This window comes from Macrobrachium nipponense, chromosome 3 (genome assembly GCF_015104395.2).
Source record: "Macrobrachium nipponense isolate FS-2020 chromosome 3, ASM1510439v2, whole genome shotgun sequence".
Lineage (NCBI taxonomy): Eukaryota > Metazoa > Arthropoda > Malacostraca > Decapoda > Palaemonidae > Macrobrachium > Macrobrachium nipponense.
The window spans coordinates 128,730,849-128,745,848 of record NC_087202.1 but is presented as its reverse complement, the minus strand read 5'-3'; the positions used below and the strand labels follow the sequence as shown (position 1 = coordinate 128,745,848).

Here is a 15,000-nt window from a genome sequence, read left to right as displayed (position 1 = left end):
CAGCATCGGATTTTCAAGGGTCTCGAATCATCGAAAAAACAAGCGCGCCACGGGGGAAACTGAAGCCAAACCAGGTCGTCCGCTAAATAGAGAAGGAGGACCAAGGCCGTGTGTCGTTTATCGGAACACCGTGACTTCCACAAAAGCAAGCTAAGTACAATTTTTTATTCATTTGGCGTAACTTTGAGTGTTTCCTTTGCAGGTCGAATTTCGTTATTCCTGTGGCTGAAGTTACGAGACATTCTTAATCTTACTTTTTTTACAGAAATTATCTATATCATTGAGATTTCGCTACTGCGAGTTTTTATCTTTGAGTGTCTGTTTCCAGAAGTTCTACTGAAATATCATAATCATATACTATGTTAACTTTATCATTTTGGGTGATTATTAATCCCTTACGTAACAAATCATATTAAACAGTGAATATGCGTTTACGCAGTGGACGTCTGTATTTATACAGATGCATGGATAGGGTCGTTAATCACCGTCGTGATTAGAAAAACACACAAAAACAAGTGGACAGACACCCGTACAAATCTTGATAAATTAGAGGTAACACTATTTCGGGTCATGACAATAAATGCTCCTTTGCAAGTCCCGATCGCAGTTTTAGCCTTGAGTTTTTTGAGTTATATAAAATATCGAACCTCAATGACTCAACTCAACTTTAAAATATGGCTGGATTGCAAGGAATAACATGTCTGTAAAAACTTTCATCAGGCTAAATGCGCTGACCAGGATCCCTCACTATTTCAAATTTTAGCAAAGAATGAAGTACAAAGTTAATATTGAATACAGTAGAGATAACTTGTCTTATTAGTAATCGCTCAGTTCCTAATAGTTCGTCATTCATTGCTTTATACGTAACCAGCAACATAATGCTAAAAACACACAATACGTTGCCGATGGTAATAAAGAGAAGGATCCTAATTATTACAAAAAGAAATAGAAACAGTAGCCTTTCAGAATCAAACAAGCAAACTCGGTGACTGTGTCACCTAGTCAAGCGGTCAAGGTTAGTTAAATCTGCCGAGTTTTCAAAGCGAAGCAAATTCCCACACAATAACGACTCTAGCAAGAGGGTGGGGAAAAGCGATGTTGGTTCATACATACCGATATCTTTTTGTTTGAACTAAAAAGGATTTTTTCCTATGAAACACACGACCGTATAAGTAATCAGAGCAGGTTTTCGTTTTAATTTTAATACATTAAGTTATAATAAATACTGGTGGATTAAGCCCAACTGTACGCGCCGTAAAAATTAGAATATCTTGTTTTATTTCTTTAATACACGTAATATCTTGTATTTACGGACTCACCGTCTGTTGTTCGAACTTCCCTAATGAGAAGTCCGGATAAGCGAGCGCTTACAGATACTATATAGTTATACATTGATCTGTATGTAGTGTAAGTGTAAGATCCATCTAGGGGTATACAAAATATTATCTTACATCCTGCAAATAAGGCGTGTTTATCAAGGAAAATCCTATAAACCTTCAAACATAGTAAAATCCGTTTGAACAAAAAGAGACAGTTAATCAAATAATAACTTATATAAAGGAACTATACATTTGTCTCATAAATCGTAACATTGTTCAAATGACCCAACAGAATTCTCCCACAAAACCACATCGTACTTTGCACGCAAAATCTCTAGAAGCATGCACCCTCGAATGCCTTAGTGCGTGTAAAAAGACTTTGCTGGGAAATGAAATTTAATCCTCCCGACACTCTGAAATATAACGATTTCCGCGAACAAAGCCCTAAAAGTATACATATCGTGGATACGGAAAGTTATAAATATCGCATTTTTTGTTTTATTGTTGCTAATTTTTAATCACGCCCCAACCAGTCGTGGATGAATCTCTCTGATAATCTATCTAAAGTAATATCCGTAAAGTCATTCAAGCAGAGGTGATTCAGCAGAATTTTTTTTTATCTTCTACCTGAATACCAGGAAGTTTCTCCCATAGCGAGTGATCTCTGGGAGAAAAACGGATGTCATTGAAAACAAAACACGGTCTAAGGGACAAACATAAGCTATTTACGTACCTTCGTGTAGAACCCCAATGAAATTTTAAAATAGAGATAAATGACGAAGTTGAAAAATGTTAGTAATAGGAGCCATTAGGAAATCAAATAAGCCCATATAATTTTTCCCTCAAACGTCATGCCATAAAAGATCGGACTTGGCGTATCTGCGCAGATTACTGTCGCTTAAACAAGGAAACGACTTCCGATAGTTTCCAGTGCGATTGTACGACATCTTATCTCTGTTAGGTTAGAATAAATTTTTTTTTTTTGTCACCAACTTGGACTTACTTAAATGTTTTTACCAGATACCATTACCTAAGTGATTGTACCTCATACACCGTTTTCAGCACACCCAGGGGACATTATCAATTTTTACGTATGCCTCCGGCTTACGTTGCGCCCCAAATTACAATATAGTGTTTGGAGACTTTTAGGGGATAACCTACATGCCTATATGGATGATCTTGTAATCTTTTCTAATACCTTAGAAGTACATTCACATAAAGTAGAGCTAGTGCTACAGAGACAAAGACAAATAATCTCAGAGTAAAATATCTAAATGTTGAGTTTTTTGTTTTAAAACCGAACATGTTTTATCTAGGTTTTATGTGTCTGGTCAAGGTCTTAAAAGTAGTCCATGGTAAGTGTCGGCTATTCATAACTTTACGGTACTTATTAACGTAAAAGGGGGATACAGCACTTTTGCGCTTTAGTGGGTATTACAATCGTATGTAAATATGTAACTCTTCAATCATGACAGCTCCTTTAACAGATCTTACGAAGAGAGCGTAGATTGATTATGGTCTAAAAAGCATCAACAGGCGTTCGATATCTTAAAAGCGGAATAATGCAGCTTACCTAACTTAAAATCCCTGATTTAAATAAGGAATTTTTTTTATTGCAACAGACGCCTCAGACCAAGGGGTAAGAGGGTACTACTTCAGTAATATGATAAACAGTTCTTCCCTATAGCTTTTTATTCACGTAAACTAAAGCCCTTTGAAAGTAAATATGCAATAATAGGCAAGGAAGGGCTAGGTATCCTTAACTCACTAGTACATCTTAAGTTCATAATCTATGGCTATCCTGATAAAGTCCTTACTGAACATGAGTCCTTTACCGAGTTTTTCAAAGGCTTTAATCACAGTCCAAAAGGAACTCGGTGACAAATGATCATTCAGGTCTTTGGAGCCAAGATAAGATATCTACCTGGGAAAGCAAATATCATAGCTGACGCATTATCCCGCAATCCTGCACCATACAGCAAAGAACCATTAATTGGACTAAAAGATATAGAAACATCCGTGCCTATTGTTAAAACCGTATCTAAACAAGAAAATTCCTTAACCCAAGAGATCGCGAGCATTGAATATCTGGGTTGGAGCGCAGAACTGTTACAAACTGAACAAAGCAAGAGTCAACAGACATAACCCAAACAATAAACACTTCGAACGAAACAGAGTCAGCAGCAATAAACACCAAAACAAAAATAAACACTTCGAAACGGAAACAGGGTCAGCGGCTAAGCAAAAACAATACACACTTTGAGCAGAAACCTTAAAGCAAAAGTACATTTAAAGTATGTGTATCAGAATAATGTAATCAAATGTAATATTATATGTAGGTCTGTGACGAGGAAAACCCGAAGAACACAGCAGATGACTAACGACCAGGTAGTAGTAATAATCTCTTTCATACCAATCGTCATAAACTGGTTGCATTCCGTCATCCAGGGTTCCCTACTATGTCAACAGAAGCCAAATCACTATTTTACTGGCCTACAATGCTTACAGATATAAAAAGCACATAACTAATTGTAACACGTGTCATGAAAAAACAAGGGATACACTAAGACACCTGTCAGTTTAGGAACCTATCCTGTGCCAAATCAATCCTTGAAAGAATATACGTAGAATTATTAACAGAATTACGAGTCTGACAGAGGGAATAAACACTTCTTAGTGTTAATAGTTCCTTGACACGTTATATAGAATTAATAGCACCAAAAACAAAACACCGCAATTGAGTGCGTTAGGAATATTTATGAGTGCTAAATCAGTAAATATGGAATTCAACACATAATAATCTGTGACTCGGGTGGTGTAAATCAATAATAATCTCCTTAACACGTTGTGTGAATTCCTTTCCATTAGAAACCAATAATATATTTATCACCCAGAGTCAATCGTTTGGTAGAAATAACGGATAATTAAATAGAGTGTCAATGTGTCTTACGAGTTACAACTCGTGATGTTGGATCCGAACTGGATTATAGCGGTTCTCGCGGTTTTAAATACATTTCATTGATATCTTGTATCTATAGAATTGATGCCGCAAGTAGCCTTATACGGTACGCCGCTAGTAACACTTTTCCACATTTATTCAAGCCAACCATTAATTTATCAAAGATTTATATAAAAAAAATACAAATATAATAAATAAATAAATATAAAAAAGAAAAATCAAAATAAATTATGGATACAAGTGGAGTCAATATAATACACTCCGTAAGAAGTCGGAAGGGTTACAAATTATAATAAAAAGGAATCACGATAATATCAATAAGCAAAACGTAACCATTAAATATCCAAATATATATGCGTAAAGATTTGAACTCTAACTTAAACGCTTTAGTAATGACAAATAAGCTAAAAGTTCAAACACATATCAAAACCTACTGACATATTGTCTGTCCGGTGATTTATATTCGTAGTCAATGAAAAAAAAAAAATTAAATAAATAAATAAATAAATAAACTAATAATAAATAAAATAAATAAAATAAAATAAAAGAGATTTTAAAGTCAGGAAGTCTAGAAGTGAAAATGTTATCTATGGAATAATCCTATATGAATCTTATACAGGGCTAATAATATATATAGAATTTGTATGGAAACCTTTTTCATATAGTTTGAATAAGGAATATTTATTTAACATAATGCCAACATGAAACTAATATATTGTTCAATTTTGGTACTGTTGTTTTTTTTTTTTTTTTCAGACATTCTTCTCATGCGGGTGGAGAATTAAAACACTAAAATATCATTTGAAAATACTAAAGTCGTATCTCTTACAGCAAGTAACGTAACTCTTAGCTGGCTGAGAGCAATCTCCTGCCAAGTGACGACGTCATCATTGCCGTATCAGCATTTGTTCCTTTTAACCTCAATAATCTGCTTACACAGGCTTCATCTGTGTGTCGTCTCTGCTTGCAAAAGCAGATTGACTGGAAAAAGGAATGCTTAGTTCATGAACTTCACATGTGGTTCATAGGTCACATGACAGGCCACATAACATATTCTTATCCGTGTGTGTAATGCAATTAGTTAAGGACTTGTAATTATTTTAAAATTAATGAACAAAATAAGCAAATAGAATTTCTATAACAACAAAATGAATTAATTTTTTTTTTCTGAACCTCATAGACATTTAGAAGTAACGGAATATGTATATATGAAATATTTACTTGCAACATTAGCCTATTACAATTCAAGTAAAACATTCATGGGAAAATGTCACATTTTCTTGGAAAACCCAAAGTTTATATAGAAATTAGTTACATAGTGGGTTTTTCGTTGCATCTCCTACCTATTAATAATGTTTTAAAAGTTAACCTCAGAGGATGCGCACGAGAAAATTGAATATGAAACTTTTGTTAGGGCACATAGAATCATGATTAATCTTCTCTTTGACTCTTATGTTGCCTGGCAATCTTACATTTAGCTCCGTTTTCCACTTCTTTGTCTAGTAACTTACTACCAGTAATATCGAATTTTCTTTGAGATTCGTATTGATATCTATTTATTTTTTATAATTATGGATATTTTTACAAGTCATCATAGACCTGGATAGGTTCACTCATTGTTAATGCCATGGATAAAAAAGTTTGTACAGCGGACTCTTTTGAATTCCGAAATATCAGCGAATTCATGTGGGTTAAGTCTGGTCTAAATGGCTCTCTCCCCTCCCCTGTATTTGGATGTCGTCTGAATTTACTTTGCCCTTGTGACAAGTATAATTTCACTTGCAGGCTGATTAATGGAACCGGTTACAGTATCCTGCAGTACGAGAGTTTCACATAGCAACTTCAAAAAATCGTTCGTCGCAGCGGACGACTACAGTCAAGTAACAACCGCCTACAATGTGAAAGGAATTTCATGGACTTCTTCGACCGACACCGTATCTCGTCGTTAATCTCGTTTTAATGCGGAATGCTCCAGCGGCTGTCGGAATTCGACTACAAAAAGGGACATACTTCCGACAATTACGACCCGAAGGATATTCAACTCTACTTTGCTGGCGAAGGACTCGTGCTGGGGATGTTTTTTTATTCATCGCGAACGTAATCGTGTAGCTTAGGATGCAGAGAATAAGTATGAGCGCAAAAATAGAACGTTGGACCCGCCCAGGCAAATTTTCCCCTTGTTTTAACCATTGAAAAAGGCCGTTTCAATTGGCTATAGGTGGTTGTCTGGAACTGTGTAATGGACGAAAAGTTGTTCGAAAGCTAGTTAAAAGTGAAGTAGTATAACCTCGGTCATGTATCCTATATATATGAAGTGTCATGTATCCTATAACTTTGGTTTTTCCAAAGTTATATATGTATCCTATATATAATTGATCATAAATAACAGAGTCGAAATATATCTTTGCGTGTACGCAATAGGAATCTCTTATATAAATGATCATAAATAACAGAATCTAAATATATTTTTGCGTGTACGCAATAGGAATCTATTTAAAGTGCACATATATTAATCATAATTTTATGAATCCATATACATATGTATAAACAAATCAGGTAGCCTATAATCAATCTGTTACCTTTTATCATACCAATATCTGCAGTTATTTATGAGTTAGTATATTGATTAATGAATCAGATATATAACATTTAGCATAAAAATCAACGAATCAATCAGCATAAACATTAATAATTTTATCAATTCATATATGAACTTTTTTATCAGTTAAAATATGATTTTTATCATGTTAATCTTCATTCTATGCAATTATCAGAGTACATTAGTATTTTCTGTAGCATATGTATCTTAATGAGATGAAGTGAAAAACTGTATCATTATATATATCATGTGATCCACTATTATTTAGCCAATATCATTGTTTTATATTTTATTACTTTGAATGCAAATTCATGTACACCATGAATTTTTATTTACTTATATATATATATATTCACGTAGTGTCTGTATCACACTCCTATAAGTCAAATGCAAGTCAAGTTTGAGTAATATTCATGTTGGTTTTGGTAGCTGACCGAGCTGATGTAAGTGTTTACATAATAAAATATGGAATGTTAGTCCATATATATAAAAGTCTAAAACTAAAGAGGTCAACCAGATTGCTTGCAGGAATGTGATCAGACTAGAGACGCTAAAGATGAAGTAGGCTAAGATAACATGTCGTCACCTGTAGTCATTCAATTGTTTATAAACATTAGTCCAAGCTCCCTGCTTGAGACAACTACCCCGACCTATTATTCAAACGGCCTACGTGATCTGTAGCGTGTCTCATTTGATTGTGTGTTCGTATGAAACGATGTCATCTGATAGTATGTTCATATGTTCGAACTACTGTCTGTTCCTTCATAACTTGTAACAGAGATGGTAGACAAGCAGAAGAGAATTAGCTATCGTCATTAGAAGACCTGTACCTCTTTACCTAAGCTTTATCATGTAGAGGAATAGGATTAGCCATCATCATTGGCAGAAGCGATCAAGCTATCGTTATTAGAGGACTTGTACAATCATACCTGATCTTCATCATGTAAAACTTCAGAAGAATATACTATTTTTATACCTTGTGTTTTCTACAAGAACCTCACCGAACCATGAGTTTAACACATCGTCGTAAAGATAATACCGACTTCGTAAGTGATCTACAAAACCCCAGACACTCCATTGAAGATGGAAGTGCAATACCAACCGACTTAGCGTATAGATTATCGCTAGTCTAACATTACCTCATAGGGCGCCTTATCATACAAGGCACAAGCCCTAATATATATATATATATATATATATATATATATATATATATATATATATATATATATATATATATATATAATATATATATAGCTTTTGAATTTTATTTGGGGATTTCGTTTTTTAGTACAATAATAAATAAATAAATAAATATATAAATGGAAGTAAAAGAAGCTTCTTAGCCTTGTACCAAGCAATGAACAGTGTTGCCACTCCTTGTTTTTTCCTACTATATCTAGTATTTTTGGATTGGATCTAGTAGTCTAGTAGTAGTAGTTTGTTTTCTTTAAAATCGCACAAATCTAGTAGTATTTCATTACAGAGACAGGATGTGTATTTTGGATTCTCTCTCTCTCCCCCCCCCCCCCCCCCCACCCCCTTCTCTTAGGATAAGTGCAGGGGGTCCTTACCCTTCTCCTATCCCCCTCATCCCATGAAGACTCTCCCCCCTATCCCAGCAACCGTTTGCAATACTCTGTATTGTATGGTGATACGGTGCTTATACTTGTTTGGTTTCTGTAAATGTACGGGCAACTCAAATAACACCCTTTCACACAAATCCATCTTTTCTCATAATGATTCGTCCATGGCACCTTCTGTGATTAAATATTCATAAATCAGGTAACATTGAGTGTATATTTTCTTTTGCATTTATTCACTCTAGTTAATTAAAGTATTTATCTAGGAGATTAGGCAATCCAGTTGATTAAACACTGAATTATCGTGTATCTGAACCAAAATATATGATGGTGATGTTAGGCTGAGCATTAATCATGGACTGAGAATATGAGCGAATCAGAGTGATTGATGTTGGAGTGATTTGTGCCGAGATGACTTGCTTGGGAGCCCGCCGTATTTTGATTAATATTATGGTAATGAAATTATCTAAAACATCAGTTGAGAATGAGTGATTCGGGCAATCCTAGTGTAAGCTACGGAAGAGATAAAACTCCGCCAAAAACAAAACAAAAAAATGGTACAGCCAGTGTTTTGAAATCTAGTGATATTTTTGGTAACTAGTGGTTTTTGGAGGAACAATCTATTTTTTTAGTGGCAACACCTCTTGAAAGGCCAGATGCCTTCGCCAGTTTACTAGTGTTAGACAGTAGGTTTATGTAGGCTTGTTATTAGTGTCCTTGTGAGTCTGTGACCTTCTCCTTCTTGATTTTAAGGAATTATAAGTGATGTGTAAATCTAGGTGACAGATGGGCACAGTCAATTGAAAATGTGAATTCATATAAATTTTGTGGTGTTTTTTTACATTAATACCTCAGGGAAATAGACCTTAAATCTACATTTTGAAAAGACAGGCAGATCATTTTTGGTAGTGTTAAAGTATAGGCCTATTGCATATACATAATATTTTCCCAAAATATTTTTGGGCTTGGCTATGCCTATTGAATAGTGTTACAAATGAACTTAAGTAGAATAGCACTTGCGCATTTATATTTTCTTAGGCCATAATGTGTCCTATGGCCTCGCCTGTGAGGTCAATTAAATGAGAACTCAATTGTAAGGGCATAGCCTAGGTATAGCCTAATGCTTGTAACAGTATTTTGAAATGGATATTTTATTCCATCATTAAATATGCTATACTGTTCATTTGTAACACTATTCAATAGGCATAGCCAAGCCCAAAAATATTTTGGGAAAATATTATGAATAGGCAATAGCCTATGAGTAGCAGTAGGCCTATTTGTGATTAAGGCTGATCATACAGTGACTATCAAACCTTTGAAATGCCAGTGATGTAATTAACAGGTTGCACAACTGAAAACAAAAGCAAGCAAAAGTTTTTAACATTATTTAAATGTTTCCAAATGATTAATCCACAGAGACTTTCTGAGCCCGATTTTGCTTCTCTGGTGCAGCAAGAGAAAATTGAGCATTACTTCTATATTTTCCACAACGCCAATTGTACTCAGATTGTAAAAAATGAGTAGCCTACGTCCCTACTCCTTGTCAGTCAGTTTGACTTGCTGGGGAGATTTATCCTCTAAGGATATGGGCTACCGTATAATAGGGCGGGTGCTAACTGAAAAATAGTGTAAATTATGATAAAAGTGCCATATTTGGAGGAGGCGTAGCTTGCATGATACCTTTTCCCTTTTCATTAGTTCCGGCTAATTTTCTCAGTGGATTGCTGTGGTCCGTGGACCACCTGTGGTGGGGTCTTTTTCTTATTTCCTCCATTTAAATTACAACAGATTCTATATCCCTCCAATTGTCAGATATAGTGTAAAGAGTTCTGACTGGGATACTTTTTTTCTTCTGATTAGCTAACCAACTTCTGTTAACACATAGTGGTGGGTAGATGAGCGTGATAATATTGGAGAATTTTTCTTTAGTTATTCTATGAGGATAACATTCATGTCAGCTCCTCGTTTCAAATCATAATTCAAGTCATTTCCCCTTTTTTTCAGAAAAAAAATGTCAAAAAGACCTAAATTTCAACAAAAATCAACAGTATCAAGGTCTGACACTTCTGAGACCAATGACTCTACTTCAAATATGGAAGTAGAGGCTGAAGACACCTCTGAAATAAGCAAGACTTTGGAAAAAGTTATTCCACAACGTGAGGAGGATTTGGCAAAATCTGCTCATCAGCATGATGTTACTCAAGGAGCTATACTTCTAGTAATAAAGAAGTACCTGAGCATCAAAATCCTTCACATACTAAACATGACATTGCCATTGTGTTTGAGAATGGTATGAGAAGTTTAAATATGGTGAATACTATTACTGATGTCGACAAGGAAACTTCTCAAAAGTCACTGGATGCCTCCAAAATATTTCAACTTTCCATATATTACTAAAGAAGGAAAAAGGCCACAGAAAGTTTACCTTGGTATTCAACACATCACTGAAGAAAAGTAGGGGAATTTTAAATATTCACCTACATTGCAAGGGGTTATTGGTGTCCCCTGTGTATTGTTTGCAGGCGTGACAGCTGGAAACAGAAGAGGAAAGTTTACAAGTTTAGGATATCTTGCCAATAAATCTTTGTCTATTTAAAATATACCCATTTGACGGGTAGTAATGGCTATTTAACTGAACATCTAAAATTTGAATACCATAAAACAGCAATCTGCTTAGCAGATGGATTTTTATATTCCTTGAGAACTCACACTACTGTTCAGATGGCTGTTGATAAACAACATGCAAAGAATGTCAGGGAATCTCGGGAACGTCTAACCCCCATCATTAAGACTTATCTTGTGTGCCAGACTTGGCATAGCCTACAGAGGCCAACGTGGACGAGAAGATACGACACATTTTGCAGCACCACCCACTGGAAAAAAGCTGATGGAAATTTTAAAGCTTTGTTAGTTTTGAGAGTGGATGCTGGAGACGCGAAGTTGGAACAGCATCTAATTACAACAGGAAAAAATGCTACTTATATATAAAAAACCATCCAAAATGAGCTGATAAATATATGTGGGGAAACTGTCTTAGAAAAAATAATCAGTGAAGTGAGGTGCAGCAAATATTTTTCTGTTATTGCTGATGAAACGACTGACTCCTCTCACTAAGAGCAATTGTGCATATATGTTCGATATGTAATAAAAAAAAAATGAGGTATATATCATCAAAGAAGAATTCTTACAGCTTGGAACTGCTCATGACTTATCTGGTGCTGGTATTGCTAAGCACATTTTAAATACCCTGCAAGACAACCAATGAGACCTCAGCCACGTGGTTGGTCAGGGCTATGATGAGGCCTCACCAATGTCTGGCAATTTGAATGGTGTTGAAGCTCATGTACGGAAAGCAGCACCTACAGCTGTTTATGTACATTGTAGCAGCCACAGTCTAAATTTAGTTTTAAACTCTTGTTGCTCTGTTTCTGAAATTAGGAACATGTTTGGAACAGTAAAGGAAACAATCAATTTCATTAATGATTCAATAAAGAGAAGGGAGATTTTGGAGCGCCATCTTACCGAAGCAGGTAGCACTTCCCTGAAACTTCAAACCTTTTGTGAAACTCGATTTATTGAGAGACATGAAGCATTGGTATTATTTCAAAATAATGATGCTATCATTGTGAGCTCTCTTGAAGAGATTTTGCAGCTGCCAGATCGTAAAACTGTTGACAAAGCCAGGTCTCTTCTTCATGCCCTCACTGACTCCTCATTAATTGTCTCCCTGTGCTGTGCAAAAAAAGTCATGTGCCTTACCTTACCTCTCTCACAGGGTCTACAAACTGTCAACAAAGATTTAGTTAATGCCCTTGAAGGAGTAATAAACACCTTGAAATCATGGCGCTCAGAAGTAGATGAACGGCATGACGAGTGCTATGGACCGTATTCGATTGCAGAAGGTTTGGCAAGGTCTGTAGATGCTGAAATAAGACTCCTTCGCATTTCATCGAGGCAAGGACATCGCAGTAATGTACCAACAGAAAATGCTGATGAATACTTTAAGAGATCTATCTAGTTTCCATTCTTAGATTCTGTGATCGAATCGTTAGAAACACGGTTTACTGACCACAGTCTTCTAGTACAAAAAATGATTGCACTTATACCATCAGAAATAAAGGATAGTAATTGGGAGGATATTCAGGATTCTGCCAGATTTTATGCTGATTTACTTGCAATTTCTGATGAAGAAGTTAGAAATGAATATTTTGACTGGAAAGAATTTTGCTCTGGTCTTCCTAAATCAGACATCCCAAGTTCCCCTTTAGAGGCACTTGAGATTATTCCAGGACGATTTAACTATATCAAGAATCTCTTGTTGATATTATGTACAGTTCCAGTTACAACTTGCATTGCTGAAAGATCCTTTAGTGGTATGAAAATAATTGATTCATATATGTTTTTATTGCAAAATATTTTGAATTGATTCAACTGAAGTACAAAGTAGTACAAAATTACATAAGAAATAATATTGCATTCAAAAATTTATGTAGCAAAACCATAATTAAATGGATCTATCTGTAGGGCACATGCTCTTATGTAATGGTTGATGATCCATTTCCTTATTCTCACAATATTCCAAGAAATGATGTAGAGGTGTAATTCAAAATATACGTGTGTCTGAAGGAAAATTTAAATATATTATTTCTATTGTAATATTGATTCTATTATGTTTCTGTTTTTCTCAATAAAACGGTGAAGCCTCAAAGTTACATTGATAAATTTCTAAACATTAGGTACTATTGAGAAATCATTTTTTTTTTATCTCGTAGCTATATCACTGAATTTTATTGCAGCAAGGATTGCCTGTAGTATGATGTAGTAGTGTAGGCTGTAGCCTACTAGTCAGTCAGTAACATTTTTCAGGAAATTAAGTTGCTTATGAAAGCAGCCTAAAAGCTGTGACTGATTGTGATTTCATTTCATTTAATGATGTAAAAGTTATTATAAAAAATGTCACTAAATCGATGCCATTTAACTTAACATCTAGCATTTATCATGGGATAGCAAGATGCCGACCCCCCCCCAACCAAAAAATTTCTGGATCGTCCCTAATTGTGGTCTGCCGTAGTTTTGTAGTTCATAAACTCTTTTTATTATTATTATTATTATTATTATTATTATTATTATTATTATTATTATTATTATTATTATTATTATTATTCAGAAGATGAACCCTATCCATATGGAGCGACACCACAGCTAGGGGCCATATACTTAAAAATTTGACAAATTAATGAATAAATTAATAAATAAAAATGTATTAAACCTGATGCTAGAAAATGACGCACGAACTTCGTCACATCAGCTGTTCAACGTTGGCTTATCCTAACTTTTGACTCTACTACAGTTATACATCAATGTGTATTTGTGTTCATTTGATATAGATAATTATATATAACTTACAAGATCTGAGATAAATAAGGTTTTTCAGATGCGATCTTCGTTTTAACGACTAAAAAGCTGAATATTTGCATACTTTAATCATTATATTGAATTTTGAAGAATATCCTGTTTTTTTTTATTTACTGTGTCTATATCCATTTGTTTGCCTGTTAATAACGTTTTTTTTTTTTTACTTAATACGGGATGTAAAAATAATGTGTAAAGAAATTCTGAAAATGGGATTTCGTCTCACCAGCCATGGAAAGTCGTCTAAGAAGAAGCCTCTTTGCCAAAACCCAACGATTTCAACCAATGAAAGGAGGCGTGAGAAGCAGCGGTGATGTTGTAGGCTTCTGATTGGTCAAAGGAATTCCTCCCGTCCTTCCTTTGGAAGCGGAAGGTTCAGTGTAGTTCCAAACACGAACGAAACTGGTCAGTGGACATTTTTGTCAACAAATGCTCACGAGGTAAAGGAATAGACTTTAGTGAAGAAGAAGGCATTTCAGGTTAGTTTTTCCCACATTCTCAGGGGATATTGTTGGTGCTGTAGTCTTTATATGCTTGGTTAACCATTGGCTAGCGTGAAAATGTCCTTTCGAAGGGGTGTTGTGGTCAGGAATCAAGAATTTTGCAGTTTTCAAAAATTGTTAGCAGAGTGGAAACCCTTCGGAGCTGGATCGCCACTGTCTCATTCTTAAAAATTTACTCGCATATACCTTTTCAACAATTTACTCTGTAAATTTCTCAGAACATTCTGGTGCTCTTGAACCTATTTGTGGTTTGGGGTCCATAGCTGAACATTTTCAGCTAGTGTAGTTAGGTGCCGAAGGTGGTGGTGGATGGGGGGGGGGGGAGGGGGGGGAGGGAGGGTGGCGTTGTTGGGCTGGGGGAAGGATGAATGGAGGGAGTACGTGATCTGATGTGGATAGCTGGACTCTAACATCAACACAGACAGACAGACAGACACAGACAGAGACCGACAGACAGACAGACAGACATCTCGGGTAATGGGGCAAGGACCCGACCGACTATCTAGACTGATTGTGCTCAAAATTCCCAGACTGAAAAGTATGATATTAGGTGATTGTTGAAATCATGGTTACTACGAAGAAACAAATCCACAGGAGGTACGTTTGGGTAAATGTATTTAATCCT

General features: G+C 35.4%; 1 long non-coding RNA gene across 2 annotated transcripts in view; it reads left to right on the top strand.

Moving 5' to 3' along the window:
• Window positions 1-14,238: 14,238 nt before the first annotated feature.
• The window catches only part of LOC135222053 (uncharacterized), an 8,173-nt gene continuing 7,411 nt past the window's right edge, over window positions 14,239-15,000 (top strand). For both annotated transcript variants that reach the window (XR_010316162.1, XR_010316163.1), the window contains exon 1: window positions 14,239-14,351. This is a non-coding gene — a long non-coding RNA (uncharacterized LOC135222053). The remainder of the gene's footprint in view (window positions 14,352-15,000) is intronic.